At 40.5% G+C, this 15,501-nt stretch overlaps 1 pseudogene; it reads left to right on the forward strand.

Moving 5' to 3' along the window:
* LOC140953530 (uncharacterized) overlaps window positions 1–6,832 on the forward strand; it is a 40,964-nt pseudogene extending 34,132 nt beyond the window's left edge.
* The last annotated feature ends 8,669 nt before the right edge of the window (window positions 6,833–15,501 follow it).

The following is a 15,501-nucleotide window of genomic DNA, read 5'->3' on the forward strand; positions in this document are numbered from 1 at the left end:
GTTCCACCACACTCTTCCACCAACACTCCTCCACTGTCCCCCCACATTTTTCCACCATCACTGTTCCACTGTTCCACCATTACTCTTCCACTGTTCCACCAATACTATTCTACCGTTCCACCACACTTTTCCACTAAAAAAAACACTGTTTTACTTTTCCATCACACTGTTCCACCATCACTGTGCCACTGTTCAACCCACACTGTTCCCCCAACACTGTTCCACCTCTCTATTCCACCATCACTGTTCCACTTTTCTACCGACACTGTTCCACTGTACCACCACACTGTTCCACCACCACTGTTTTACCACACTGTTCCACCATAACTTTTTTACTGTTTTTCTGTTTTACCACACTGTTCCACCATCACTGTTCAACTGTTCCACCACACTCTTCCAGTATCACTGTTCCTCTATTACTGTTCCATTCTTCCACCACCACTGTTCCATTGTTCCACCATCACTGTTCCGATGTTCCACCAACACCGTTCCGCTGTTCTACCACACTGTTCCACCACTACTGTTCGACTGTTTCACCACGCTGTAATACCATCTCTGGTCCACTGTTCCACCAATACCGTTCTACTGTTCCACCAACACTGTTCCACTTTTCCACCACACTGTTCCACTATCACTGTTTCATTGTTCCACCACACTGTTCCACCATTACGTACTGTGCCACTGTTTCACCAACACTGTTCCACTGTTCAACCAACACTGTTTCACTATTCCACCACACTGTTACATTATCACCTTGCCACTGTTCCACCACACTGTTCCACCATCACTATGCCACTGTTCCACCCACATTGTTCCACCAACACTTTTCCACTGTTCCACTATGACTGTTCCACCATCACTATTCCACTGTGCCACCACACTGTTCCACTATCGCTGTTTCACTTTTCCACTATCAGTGTTCCACCAACACTGTTGCACTGTTCCAGCACAACTGTTCCACCAACACTGTTTCACTGTTCCACCAACACTGTCACACTGTTCCACCACGCTGTTCCACCTTTACTGTTCCACCACTGCCGTTCCACCAACACTGTTCCATCATTGCCGTTCCACCAACACTGTTCCTCCTCACTGTTGCATCAACACTGTTTCACCATCACTGTTCGACGGTTCCACCACGCTGTTTCACCATCACTGTTCTACTGTTCCACCATCTCTGTTCGACTGTTCCGCCAATACCGTTCTACTGTTCCACTATCACTGTTTCATTGTTCCACCACACTGTTCCACCATTACTGTGCCACTTTTCCACCAACACTGTTCCACTGTTCAACCAACACTGTTTCTCTTTTCCACCACACTGTTCCACTATCACCTTGCCACTGTTCCACCACACTGTTCCACCATCACTATGCCTCTGTTCCACCCACATTGTTCCACAACACTTTTCCACTGTTCCACTATGACTGTTCCACCATCACTCTTCCACTGTTCCACCACACTGTTCCACCATCGCTGTTTCACTTTTCCACCATCAGTGTTCCACCAACACTGTTGCACTGTTCCACCACAACTGTTCCACCAACACTGTTCCACTGTTCCACTACGCTGTTCCACCTTTACTGTTCCACCATTGCCGTTCCACCAACACTGTTCCACCATCACTGTTCCACTGTTCCAGCAACACTGTTCCACCAACATATTTCCACTTTTCCACCATCACTGTTCCACCATCACGTTTTCATTGTTCCACCAACACTGTTCCACCGTACCACCCCACTGTTCCACCATTACTTTTCCACTGTTCCACTACTTTGTTTTATCAACAATGTTCCACTGAACCACCACACTGTTCCATCATCACTTTTATACTGTTCCACCACATTTTTCCACCATCACTGTTCCACTGTTCCATTGTAGCACCTCACTGTTCCACCGTTCCACTATCACTGTTCTACTGTTCCATTACACCGTTCCACCATTACTGTTTCACTGTTCCATTGTTCCACCATCAGTGTTTCACTTTTCCACCACGGATTTTAACGAGTGCTGACCTTTATGCACCATCACTGTTCCACCATTGTTCCTCTTCTGTCCAAGTCTTTGACGTCTTCAAGCAGTGTGGCCGGATTTCAGTTCGTTGAATTCTTTTGAAGTATAGCTTTGCATTGCGGCGAAATGACTTTGTAATAGAGAGTTCGTTTTGTTTAGTTTTCTTGAAAGTGCCTTGCTGCTGAATTATAAGCTGCGTGTAATTGGTTTGTTTGTCAGTGAATGTGATGACATGGGCTTATAAGGGGTTAGGGGATAAGAACCGGTTACAGGTGATACTTTGGTTACAAGAGATTACAGGGGGTTTACAAGGGCTTACAGGAGGTCACAAGAGCTTACAGGGGGTCACAAGAGCTTACAGGACGGTAACAACCGGTAAGAGGGGTTTGCGAGAGAAAAAATTATCACCAATCCTAACTCGAAAATACAACACGCATTCTAACTCGAATTCGAACTCGAAATCTTAACTCGGCGAATAGGTTTTTTTTCAACACTTTTGTTGCGCTTCGAAAATCATCATATAGTAGGAAAGACACTGTTAAATAGTTAGAGAAAAATGTGGATAGTATTAATTCTGGGGTTTTAAAACATAGCTACTTTTTCTTAGCGCGAACGTTAAGGACCTCAGTAGTTTCCCAAAACTTGGAGCAATTTATTTCCATGTACCATTATTATTATAATTAACTTTATCGCTACTCTATTTATACTACTACATGAGAAATTTCTGTAATTTGATTGGCTTAGAGCAGTGGTATTTCAGCTTAATCTGAAATACCTACATGTGAAAATTACAAACCTTTTGCTGGTAGTAGTATAAACAAATAATAGCATGATTTGTACATGATGTTTGGCATAAATACCACTTGTGATATTTCAAAATAGCCTCAAATTTCACTCGCCTAACGGCTCGTGAAATTGTCTAACAATTTCGAAATATCACTGGTGGTATTTGTGCCAAATATCACTACAAATCATGCTATTACCTATACTAATAGGCCATTTTCACGATGAAGGCATTGGGCATTTTTTTGCCTTCTCATTTAATTTTGTCGATCCATTTGAGGTATTTAAACCAATACACCACTTCTACATTTGTCATTATGCACCTTATTTGCCCCCCAAAATTTTGCGTAAGCATTACTTCAGTAGATTTTTTCGGCCAGTTATTCAAACGGAGTTCAGCCAGTGTTAATTACAACCGCGTAGTGAGCCATTTTCAGTTTGCCGAACGCTTTTACGTAAACGCCATTTATCGTGAACAGTTTCATGATAGCAGTGGCGTAGACTAGAAAAGCATTTGTCTTCTTAAAATCACTCACTAAGGAAGGGATCTTGAGGTCCAAAGAATTCCTAAACCGTGATCTAAGTTATACTTCATTTAGCGTCCCTTATTTTCTCCTAAGAGTGTTTTGTGAACACTTTGCAGATTCCAAGGTTTCGGCGATCGTCGCGCCAGTGGTTGTGTTCGTTTTGGTCGCCCTTACATTATCGGCTGGATTCTTCTACTGGAAAAGGTAGGATCGCGCCTTACTAGAAACGCCATTACACATTTTTAAGACAACCTGCAACAGATGTCGTTAAATGGAAACTGAAAATTTAAGACTTAAGAGGAATGGACTTTCTTTCATAAGGAGCGAAAGCAGCAGGAAAACGTCAAAAAATTCAAAATGGCGGTGCGCTGAGGATAAATAGAGAACGTAAGCCTTGACAGCGAGTTTGCCGATTGAGCGCATCGGTTCTTCGCAGCTGCACATGCTCTAGTCGTTTTTACGGCAAGTTTTCATCGAAAAGTCGAGGTGGCGAGAGAGAGATTTTTAAAGAATCAGGAGCAACATTTTCGATTTGATTTCGAAGTATTCCCTTACATGAAAGGCGCAAAGACTTCAAAGGCGCAAGACTTCAAATCAATAACGATTGTCGAAATCGCACTCGTTGTCAACAATAACACTCTCTAGTGTAAAGGCGAAAACAGGAAATTTTTGTGCTACTTTTTTACTTTCGCTTTCCAGAAAAACAGTTGGAATTTTGGCTTTCGTTTGAACCTATTTCGTTCAATTGGTTATAACATGGGATTTCTGAGGGGTGAAATTTTGGTCCAGGTCTTTCTCTGCATTTTGTTTGAAGCCCTATGGATTTTGGGGGGTTTTGATTTTTGCCCCCATTCGATCATCCCTGTCACTTGAAATCCTGAGTACCCCCCCCCCACCCCCGGGCTGTATATGCAGCCATGACAATGCTATCGTTTTTTTTTTCTTGCTTGTTCTATGACAGAAAGAGATCAAATAAAAACTTGGAGATTCAGCAAGTGACATACCAGAGGTAAGTAATCTTAAAATGAATATACTTAAGTCAGTTTTCCTGGCCCGGCAAAGTTTTATACGGGGGTAAGGGAGCTCCACCCACAGGGGCAGCCCATTGCCGTTTTATGTACCATTATTTTTTTTATACTACTACATTAGAAATTTCTGTAATTTGATTGGCTTAGAGCAGTGGTATTTCTGCTTAATTTGAAATACCTACATGTGAAAATACAAACCTTTTGCGGGTAGTAGTATAAACAAATAATAGCGCGATTTGTACGTGATATTTGGCAGAATTACCACTCGCAATATTTCAAAATTGTCTCAAATTTCACTTGCCTGACGGCTCGTGGAATTACGTATAACAATTTTGAAATATCACTCGTGGTATTTATGCCAAATATAACTACAAATCATGCTATTACCTATACAAAGCGGGTGTTGTTTTATTTAATTACATGTTACGTATTTTTGATTTGCAGATCTGATACGGAACCTCTAGAAGGAGCAGAAAATCTTTTGTATGATGGGTAAATATGATGATATGTCAGTTTTAACATATTTCTCTTCTTTGATTATAATTGGATGAAAACCCATGGGCATTAAAATTCACAAGCTTATTACCCAACAGGGATAAGGGCTTGTTTACATGGAGGTGGGGGACCCTAGATAGGTGAGGTAGCATGCGGCGGGTCACCCCACCTATCATGTACACGTGATCAACTTAAAACGAGAGATTATATGGACAGGCAGGTTACCTCACCTACCTGGGGTCCCCCACCTCCATGTAAACAGGCCCTTGATCTAGCCTGTTCCAGGCTCAAAAATTGTAATGTGCAGAGATTGTGAATACAGATGCGAAAAAAAAATCGCAGGCCACGTGCGCCTTGTTTTCGCGAAGTCCGTACCATCTTAGGCTATGTTTTAAACTATGCCGGATAACTTTTCGTGGCGCCACGAAAAGCTCTCCCCCAGGGATGCTATCTGGTATAGTATGGACAGAAGCGGCCCAGGGCGGGCAGCCCCAAAGTCGTTCACACACATATATCCAATGGGCAGTTTAAGATAGCACGACGGCGAAGGCCACGAAAACGTGGCTTAAAAAGTGAATATGTGTTCTTTTAATCTCTATCGCGATTACTCCAACTCATTTACTTTGTCAAAAGCAAGCGAACTCTTACTTCCGCGAGGAAACCGAATACGTGTTCACAATGCACTAAAATATGGCACAAAACCTATCCGATATGTGGCGCTCCACTCTCGTTCCGTCCCTGAAATCGCGCTGCCACAACCGTTCTTTTGTGTGAACAGAAGCCCAATGCTGTATGAATGTAGTGGCGACGCAAAAGTTATACTTTGAACACAGTTTTAGAGCCTGGTACGGCTAGGATTAATCCGGTCGTTAAAATCAAACATTTTTCACCACACAATCTAAAGTCAGACCATCACAAGAACTTTCCATGGTGGAAAATTTTAAAATAAAGTTTCAGTTTATATGTATCATTTTGTTTTTGGTTTCTTGTCAGACATGAACTGCTGTTCCGTGACACCAAAGAGGCTTAGCCATCAAGGCAACACAAGAAGACACCGTTCAACCTATTATTTTTGCTTCTTTTCCCATTGCTTTTTTTTTTGCTTTGTGTCGTATATAGACTGTAAATCGTGTGAACGGCATTTCTGTTAAAGTATGGTAAAATGCGCAGCTTGTTTTGTGACATTGCTGAAAAACAAGTTGAGTAGTGATGTTGCGCGTTTTACCACCCACGAATCAAACGTCAGGCTGTTGCAGGTTGCAAAATGTTGTTGCAGAAAGTAATGAGTAGTTCTACTTTTTGCAACAAAATCTGTACATTTTGTGCGTTTAACGGGCCCAACGAAAGCTTGTTTTGAAACAAGGGACGTAACTCACATCTATAGCGCGACTTCCGCGTCATTTTATCCAATCATAAGTCAGTATTTTCACAACTTGCAACAACCTGATCTATTGCAAAACAAACAGGTTTGAACGTAGGTGGTAAAACGCGCAATATAGCTTCTCAACTCGTTTTGCGGCAATGTTGCAAAGGCAGTCGCACGTTTTTGTTGTCCGTTTGACCGTAGCTTTAGGTCTGCAGAGAAACTAGTAGCTTATCTAAATCCTAAATTTACAAAGTATGATAACTCCAATTGTTTTATTGTAAGTTAATAAATTTATAATTCATTTAAAAATGTCTCCGTTTCTGATTTGTTTAAGTCCTCCGGACAGACAAATTAGACAGACGAACGGACGGATTAGACGGACGGACAGACGGATGGTTAGACGGACTGGATGAATGGATTGGTCAAACGGACAGACGGACGGATTGATTGGATGGACGGATGAATTGGATGGATAGACGGACAAACTAAACAAACGAACACACAGATGGAAGGTCGGACGGACGTGTGCACGGACTAGGCAGAGTGTACAAACGGACTGGATGGACTAGATGGACGGCCTGACGGGAAGGACCGGATAGATTTGACCGGACGGAAGGACGGACTGACTGGATGGATGGATTGGATGAACGGTTGGATTGAACGGATGGGAGGACAAACTCACAGGGCGGACGAAGGGACCGACGGACAAACTAGACGGATGGACATAAGCGAAGTTTATTTCTATATTTATGAAGTAGGTCATTTGCACGATGGCGTCATTTTACTACTACGACAAGAATTCTTTTCGTTTCCCTTTCATATATAAATTTTGTAATGACATTGAGGTTTAATGTCAAACTCAGGAAACCGTGAACACCTGAAAAATTTCAGGAATGTTGATTGTCTACTGCCCAATTACAATAAAGTTCACGATGCGCAAGCAAAATTCAAAACCACAAACTAATTACCGTTGCTGTTTGCGGTTTAGTTATCTCGCGCGTTATTGGATAATTTCTCGCAACACAATAACATTTCATAAATATTTCTGGTGTTCACGGTTTGGTGAGTTTCACAGTAAATAAAAAAAGGCCCTAATTTGCAGAAGAAAGCAAAACTCTGAAGGATTCTGGTCGTACTAGTAAAATGATGTCATAGTAGAAATAGCCTATTCTCATAAAAACTCTATAAATCGTTCGTAACATGCAAAACAGTATCAAAACACGCGTTGATTTATGCACCGAACTTGGGCCGCCTTTGAGTATTATTTTTTGTGTGTGTTTTCGAGCTTCTAGCAACATGTAAAAATTCCGAAGCATAAGTATTTAAAATTACTGACTTTTTCAAGAAAAAAAGTAATGAAAATTATCATTATAATGATTTTTCTCAAGTGAAATATTTTTTTGGGTGGAATGTGATCCTGTCACCTTCTTGACATAATTTCCCATAACTTCACATAATTTTTGGATATTTATGCCACGTTGTTACCTAGCTATCTGTCCGTTCTGGTTTAAATGTGCTAAAACAAGTTAAGAAGCCAATCACATATCCAAATATCTACCCCACCGGGAGCCCCCCTGATCTACCCGATATAAAAACAAATGGACGGGTGGGATTTTTAAAGATCCTCGGTGTATGAACCTGTAAGACTCATGAGTGACCTAAAACAAAGGAAATAAATAAATCAGCACAATAGACCCTGGGAAAACAAAAGGAGCGAAACAAAAAAAAACATCACAGGTTCTTACGCAGTGGGAACCCCGAAGAATGGCAAAGGTTCGATTTCTTAAAGTAGCAATGTTGAAACCAGGCGGTCCCTTTTAAAATTATGATCTTCATAAATGTCAGTCCTTGGAAGTTCCGTTACTAGGAATGTAAGGTATAATCATTGACTGACAAGCAGGAGAAAAACGTCACAAAATTAAAGATGGCGGTGCGCATTCAAGCATTCAAGGTAACATTTAGGCTCCGAATCGAATTCGCAACTTTTTCTTTGGGGATTCGGCTTCCGTCCACACATTTCCGGTGAATCCGCAACTTTTTGAATCCGCTGTCCAGAGTCGAAATTTTTGAATACGCTATGAATATTTCGAAACGTGTGGACGGGACTTTGAAGTCGTTATTGAAGATTGAGATTCTACTGGATTCCAGTATTTGTCAGTAGAACTTGGATTCTGAATTCCAATCGTTAGTGGGATTCCGGATTCCGGATTCCAAAACCCAGGATTCCAGATTTCACAAGCAAAAATTTCCCGGATTCCTTTAACCGGTCGAAAATTCGCCCGCAGTACCGCCTTAGCGGCCATGGCAATTTCCAACGGTTAAGATATGTATACCTCATGATCATTGAAAAAACGTCGCTAAAAAGTATAAACCGTGAACGATGAGGCTTCAAGGATTTATGAGTACACGTTCATTATCAAAGCAAATTCAAAGTTCTTTCGACAAAACTCAGTTATATTTTGACAAGAGCTGCTCGTGCAGATGCAAATACCTGGAGTACTTTGTTTAAGGCATGCCGTTGTCTTTTTTGTCTTGCAATAAAGGGGATGATTTTCAAATGTGCGTTATCGATATGGCTACGCTCTTTGACTGTAAACATCTCATATTTGTCCAGCACAGGTGACGTTGTGAGCTTATTACCATGAAAACTGGAAACCGTTTGCCATTTTTTGGAATGTATAGCCTCGAAAAGCTTTAACAATGTAAACTTTTCTCAAAAGAACTTTCAAATTGCTATGCTAATAAAATTCTACCCATAAATCCATTAGGTTCCATTGTTCATGGTTTGTATTTTTCAATAGACAACTTTTCTTCAATCAGGTGTATATAACTCCATGTTATCACTAGATCGTCAGGCTAACTTCGAGTAGTGTATCACTTGCAGTAAACATGGACATCAATCCATGCGTCAAGAGGTCGCTTATTGTTACATGCACAAGGTTAACGACAATGGGACATTCTAGTTTACCATAGGCTCGTACTGTAGTGATTAGACTGGGGAGAGAAAAGGTATTCTTTTGAATGTTGTACTTAAAAACGAGGGTAGTAAGGCTTATTTGGCGCATTTGAATATGAGCAAAAGAATCACGAAACTACTGTAGCTATTTTAGCATAGGGTATATATATATTACACAACTTCAGGAATAAAGTTGGGGGGGGGGAAGCGTTACCCTCCACCATCCTCTAAATCCGCCGTGTTAATAAGTTGAATTCAACACAAGTTTCCTTTTCTCTCACTGAAAATTGACTAAGACAGGGAGAATTATTTGGCCACAGAATAGACTAAGATGAGGTAAGAGAGAATGAGCTCATTCTCTCTTGGATGAGGTGGGCGTTCTGAGAGGCCAACGGTACAATCCCAGCGAAAATGTACCCCAAGCATTCCCCCCACCCCCGCTATGTGGCACCGCAAAGCTCCTTGAGTCGAGCAGGACGTGTTTCGGTTAACTAACCTTTTTCAGGGGGCAACCCATAGAGTACAGCATTAGCATTACTTATTTTTTTGCATTTGTAGACTAAAGCACGAATAAGTATTTCCGTACTCTAAAACAAACGATTACGTCTCGCACGCGCTATATTCATTATTCCGAAATATTATTAATGTATGTGCAGCTATGATTGGTAAAGCAGGGTCAGGGCGCGCGGCCGATTTTGAAATAATTCCTTGTCTAGAAGTTCCGATCCGTTTTACAAGTATTAAGTTTTAACTTGTTTAGACACATCCGTTGTATAATATCACGCACTCTCGTTCTAGCCTCACGACCTTAGATACATTTCATAAAAGTATATATAACCATTTAACAATCATGTTCAATTTAGTAGAACACTGCAAAACTGCAATTACCGAAACCTCTGTGAGAAGGGTAGCTTGTTATCTTAGGGGTACTTGAAAAGAGTAAGACTATAGTTATACTAAATGACCCGTGAACGTTCTTTCACTTTTTTGTCAGGACATCACGTACTATATGACAATTTGTACAATGTGACCAAGTTTTCCCTTTTTTAGTCTATTGTCCATTACATCTAGTAGTTTCATCTCGCTTCCAGCCATGGGAAATATCGTGGACGGTTTTTTTTCAACGTGAATTCCTAATTTGAAATTAATTTGTCGGCTTCAATTTCAGTGAACCTTGTACAAGTATTGTTGTTTTTTACAACATTAATCATCGAAAGAAGTCGGAAGTCGGAAGTCGATATACTTCTTTTCGCAGCCCTGCCAACTTTAATTTTTCCAAACGACATTTTTAACATTTTTCTAAAAAACATTTTGTTACAAAACATTTTATTTTATTACACGAAATATTAGGGATCAATGTCAGCGAAAACGTCGCTTAAAAGTGAATTCGCGTTCTTTCAGTCTTCACGCGATTATCGCGCCGGAATACCCAGTTCCGACTTCCGATTGTTGACCTTTCCATTTTCAGTAATTAATCTAAATTGATGTCTTTGAAAGACAATAGAGGACTTTAAGATACGACGACGCGACGGTAACCAGAACGTCAAAAGAAAAAACGAACAAACAAACAAAACAAAACAAAAAAGCAAACAAACAATAGGTTTAGCACGCAAAAATAAAAACTTTGCTCGTGCATCACACTTTTTTGTACACTTCTCCACCTTTTTTGCACGACTCTATGGCGGACGTCAACGAGCGACGACGAAATGATTATTAACTGCTCTTTTCTAAACTTGGATTGTCTCTAGGCGTTCAACTCCAGATGGCTTCGCCTGCATTTGACGAGGAATTAAAGAGGGAAGGAATAGTCCCAATTTTCGGATGCCCGTGGGCACAATTAACCCACGAACCCAGCAGCCTCCTGGAAGCCAAAATATAAGGATTTGTATGGGAATTGATATAATTATCGTAAGATCAATAAGACAGTTAAAATGTACATAAACCGCTACAAAAGTATAAAGAGTTGTGTCTGTGTTGTTTTCGTACTGTTTCCTGCCCTATAAACGCCATTTTAGCTAGCCATGTTTTGGTTTCTTAACTACTAAAATGAGGTATGTATACTTTCATAGCTGTTTATGTACATTTATTTTAACCGTTTTATCGATCTTACGATAAATTCCCATACAAATCCTTATAATTTGGCTTCCAGTAGGCTGTTGTGATTCTGGGTGCCCTGTGGTTTTACACGCGCTGTCTTTAACTGAGTTTGGATACGAATTAAGGGTAAAATGAGATGTACAGGAAAATGTTTGCTTCTCTATCATTTTGCCCGATTCAGAATCTAATAATTTTCACCGTTAATTTTCATGTTGCAGGTTACGTGATTGAAATGTGAACATCAAAAATGTCACATTTTGTTACAATGTTGGTTTTTAGCCAATTTTTATGAGCCTTTATGCAAACAACTGAAACAATCCCTTCTAAATGTCACTAAGACAAGATTTAGCCAAATGAGTGGCGGCTTATCCATGCCTTAACCCTCTTGAGAGGATGTTTCATCAGAGCAGAACTTCCAGTTAATATCACTTCCTTTTTCCAATATTGATATAAAAGGTGTGTTTTTCGACTCTTTAAGTTAACGGCGATTCGTTGTCGGCAGAGCTGATTTCGCCTGAACAGCGATGATGCTCTGGAAAGCTGTCAGCCTGCTTACCTTGGTAAACATATTGTCTAGTAAGTATTATATTTTCTCCAAAATTTCGTAGAAAAAAAAGTAGGTGATAAAACTATTTTCAGCATTACAAACAGCTTTAGACTATAGCTTCGAAAAAGAGTTTGCTCCTCTGATCTGTGATCAGATATCCTCCTTGTTCAGTACAAGAGCAAACGTTGTTCAATTTCAGCGATTATCATTTTTTTTTTTTGATACAGTGTTGTTTATTCGACGGTAGCGTTTTTTATTTGTTTATTTATTTATTTATTTCCAACATTGTGGTGTCGATCATGTTGAGTCCATTATTCCTTTTCACTTATTTTCGGGATTTCCCGCTTTCATGGTAATCAAAACTCAGTTTATTTACTTCTGCTTAAGTAAAAGTGACTGAAGTGCTTAACACACCAGAGAGAAACGTAAATCTCGAAATTGCCATGTTCTTCACTGTATGAATTCGGCCATGAAGAGATATCTTCCCATCTTGTTGTTGAACAAATTTTGGAAGAAACTAGTCGGTCAAATTCTTTTTGGCTACCAGAGAAGAGAGGACTGGACCCCCAAGGCATAAATCGGTTCTTTAGTGATTTCAAATTTTAAACTGTATCTCTTCGAAGGCATTAATGACGATCCACAATAATTCTGATTTCGACTGGGTTATCCTTAGTCCCCAGCAGCCTTCATTAAGTTGACGCGTACGGTTAGCTATAGCCTGGCTATAGCCTTAACGGCTTTATTTTCACTGTTTTTCCTTACTAATAGATAGTGTCAGTAACTTTGCTCACATTGTGGGTGGCTCCTCCTAAACTGTTCTACTGTTGGTATATTATTTAATGGAGCCGAAACCAGTTGTGGAATTGCACACATTTTCGTCATCCTACTGATGAACAGTAACTACTTTTAGATAATTTTACACGCTACAACAATTATTTACCGTCTGTTCCCTTAGAATTTTAACTGAGTGAGTAAATTAAACTAAACAAATTGCTGAAATTGCTCATTAACTAGCCTATTATCCTTTTTCATGGCGTCTCACGAACGGCAGACAACTGAAAGGAAGTTCTGCAAGGTCAAGTTACATTTCAGTTCTTTTTGCCACATATTTTCTAAACAAACAGTAGGTTTCTTTGATGGCAGCCAACAAACTTATTACTTGCAGCGCTGCACCAGTATCACAGCCTGAAATTCTTCGCAGCTGCAGTAAACGGCTGCGTATTATACTGTGATGATCTTCTTTACATTTGTTTCTTATCTTGCAGTTCAAATATATGAAATTCATAACATCATCATTTCATCTTTATCTCTCCTGGGTATATTACTAGCCAATTTGGTTAATTGCTACCCAGTAGCTAGTCTGCTACACAGCCGTTTTTAGTGTCTTCACGCAACGCTGGGGAGAAGCGTTGCGTGACGACACTAAAAACGGCTGTGTAGCAGACTACCCAGTAGTTCAATTGGTTAGAGCGCTGCACCGGTATCGCAGACGGAGGTCATGGTTCGATCTAATCCTGGCGAGCCTGAATTCTTGTCAGGCTTCGTTTTCGCAACTGTCCTATCCTGCGTGTTTAACTCTGATGATCTTCTCACCATGTATTTCTTCATCTCGCAGTTATTAAATATATGAGATTCAAATATTCATCATTTTTAATTGTTACTTGAAATCTCGTAATCCTAGAATGTGAAGCTTGCAACGAGACTCACGTGGGTGCAGACAGTGGTGTCCTTCAGTCTCCAAATTTCCCTCACAATTACCCGGATGAAGTCTACTGTTCCTGGAGTTTCACGGTCAACCAATCACAGCACGTGTTTTTGATGTTCTCAACAAGATTCAGTTTACAGGCCGAAAACAATACAGATGCCGTTTATGTGTACGATGGAGGGAATACCACAGGGAAGGTGTTGGGAGTGTTTTACGGAGGACACCCACCCCCTGCGGATGGACTCTATTCTTCATCAAATAAAATGTTTGTTGTCTTCAAGTCGGACAACAATAAATCTTTCTCTGGTTTCAAGGCTTCATATCAAGCCTTGGCGTGTTCTGGTAAGAGATGTTTCAATAGAATTACGTGTAATTACGTGTATTTTGGTATATTGTAGTCCTTTGTCTCAGAAGTGGTATTTTGAGCGATTTCATAGGATTTTGATTTCGTCCGTTTCCTATGCCTCCTTCTTCAATCTTCCAGGCCATTGTTGAAGAAAAACTAGTCCGTGTAGTAGTTGAAAAGAAAATTAGCCTGAATATTTAGGCTATATAGGTATGTGCCGCCCCAAAGGGTTGGGTTCTTGAGCCGTTTTGGCCTTAAAACGGATATAGATGGGCTGAAGTAGGGCATTGTTTTCAATGGAATCACGAGAGTGTATCGAAACATTTTTGCCCGCAACAATGTTCAGTGTCAAAAACTTGTAATGGTGACCAACAAAATTAATCAATTAGTTGACTTCACTTCACAAGGTAATGATTTTGTAAACCGATTATAACCTTCAGAAGCCAGGCCTTAAAACGAGTTTTAAAAAAATGACATTTGTAGCTCCGTGTGAAATAGGGTCAGAATTTGAGGAACCGGGAGGCAAACCCCCACCAAGAATTCCGAAGAGTACACCTCGAGTCACCTCGGAACAGTACGTACCAGCTCACTTTCAACAGAGATCGTGAGGCCTAGTTAGAAGCAGAGTACAAATTGATCGGGAGTGAATAGGAACAAATAGGATCGTTTTTCATTTTTCTATTATCCCATCCCGAAAACCCCTTCTTTATTCCACGATAGAGTGTTTTTACATGACGTCACGGTGGCCATCCCAAAACAATAAAACGGCGGCCATGTTGATGTTCTAAACAAATCCTGCGGGAGTTGAACTCTTTTCTTATGCAAACGCTTTCTTTTGTTCCAATAAATTTGCATAGATGCTGGCCACGTTAGTGAAAACACTCTATTACATCCTTAAGAGAGAATTTTTCATTATTCCAACCCAAACATTTCACAGTCTGTCATTTCATTATCCAACCCTCAAAAAAGGGCAATATTTCAACTCGAAAATTTCCGTTATTCAGTCCCATTATATCTCCTCTGCCCCCGATAGTTTACTGGAAGGTTCTATGGTGAGTAAGAGCTGGGTTGGAAACTGAGAAAAAAGAACTTAATCATCAATACAATGGATGAACCCCGGGGGGTGCTTTAGGGACTTTTGGGTGGGGATGTGCCGCTGGGACGCTGGAACCCTTAGCCTATTCTAGAGCTCGTTCAAGTGAATTTTGCTACCCTATACTAGACTAAACTTCCAAACCCTCCCGCCTCTATCCCAGAGTAGCTGTTTCCTAGAAACTACTGACGTCACAAACATAGTCAAGCCAAAACAAATCCGATTTGATTTTTTCATATTTTTTGAGTGACAATACCCGGTACGGTTTCCATGAGTCTAGACTAAAATCTTCAACCAATTGATCAGTTTCCTGGAAAATGATACCCTATGCTAGACCCAAACTCTTTGATTTATATACCCTATCCCAGAGCAAACTGCTTGGAAACCATACCCTTCACAGCGGCACATACCTATATAGCTCATATATGGCAGTACCCCCCCCCCCCCGGGATGAACCTACACAGAAACGCTGCTAAATGGAGGTCTCACCTTTTTGACATTGATATTTAAGAGAAATTCCTTTCCTCAAAGCAAAGTCTCGACTC

Source organism: Porites lutea, chromosome 12 (genome assembly GCF_958299795.1).
Source record: "Porites lutea chromosome 12, jaPorLute2.1, whole genome shotgun sequence".
In the NCBI taxonomy this organism is placed as follows: Eukaryota; Metazoa; Cnidaria; class Anthozoa; order Scleractinia; family Poritidae; genus Porites; species Porites lutea.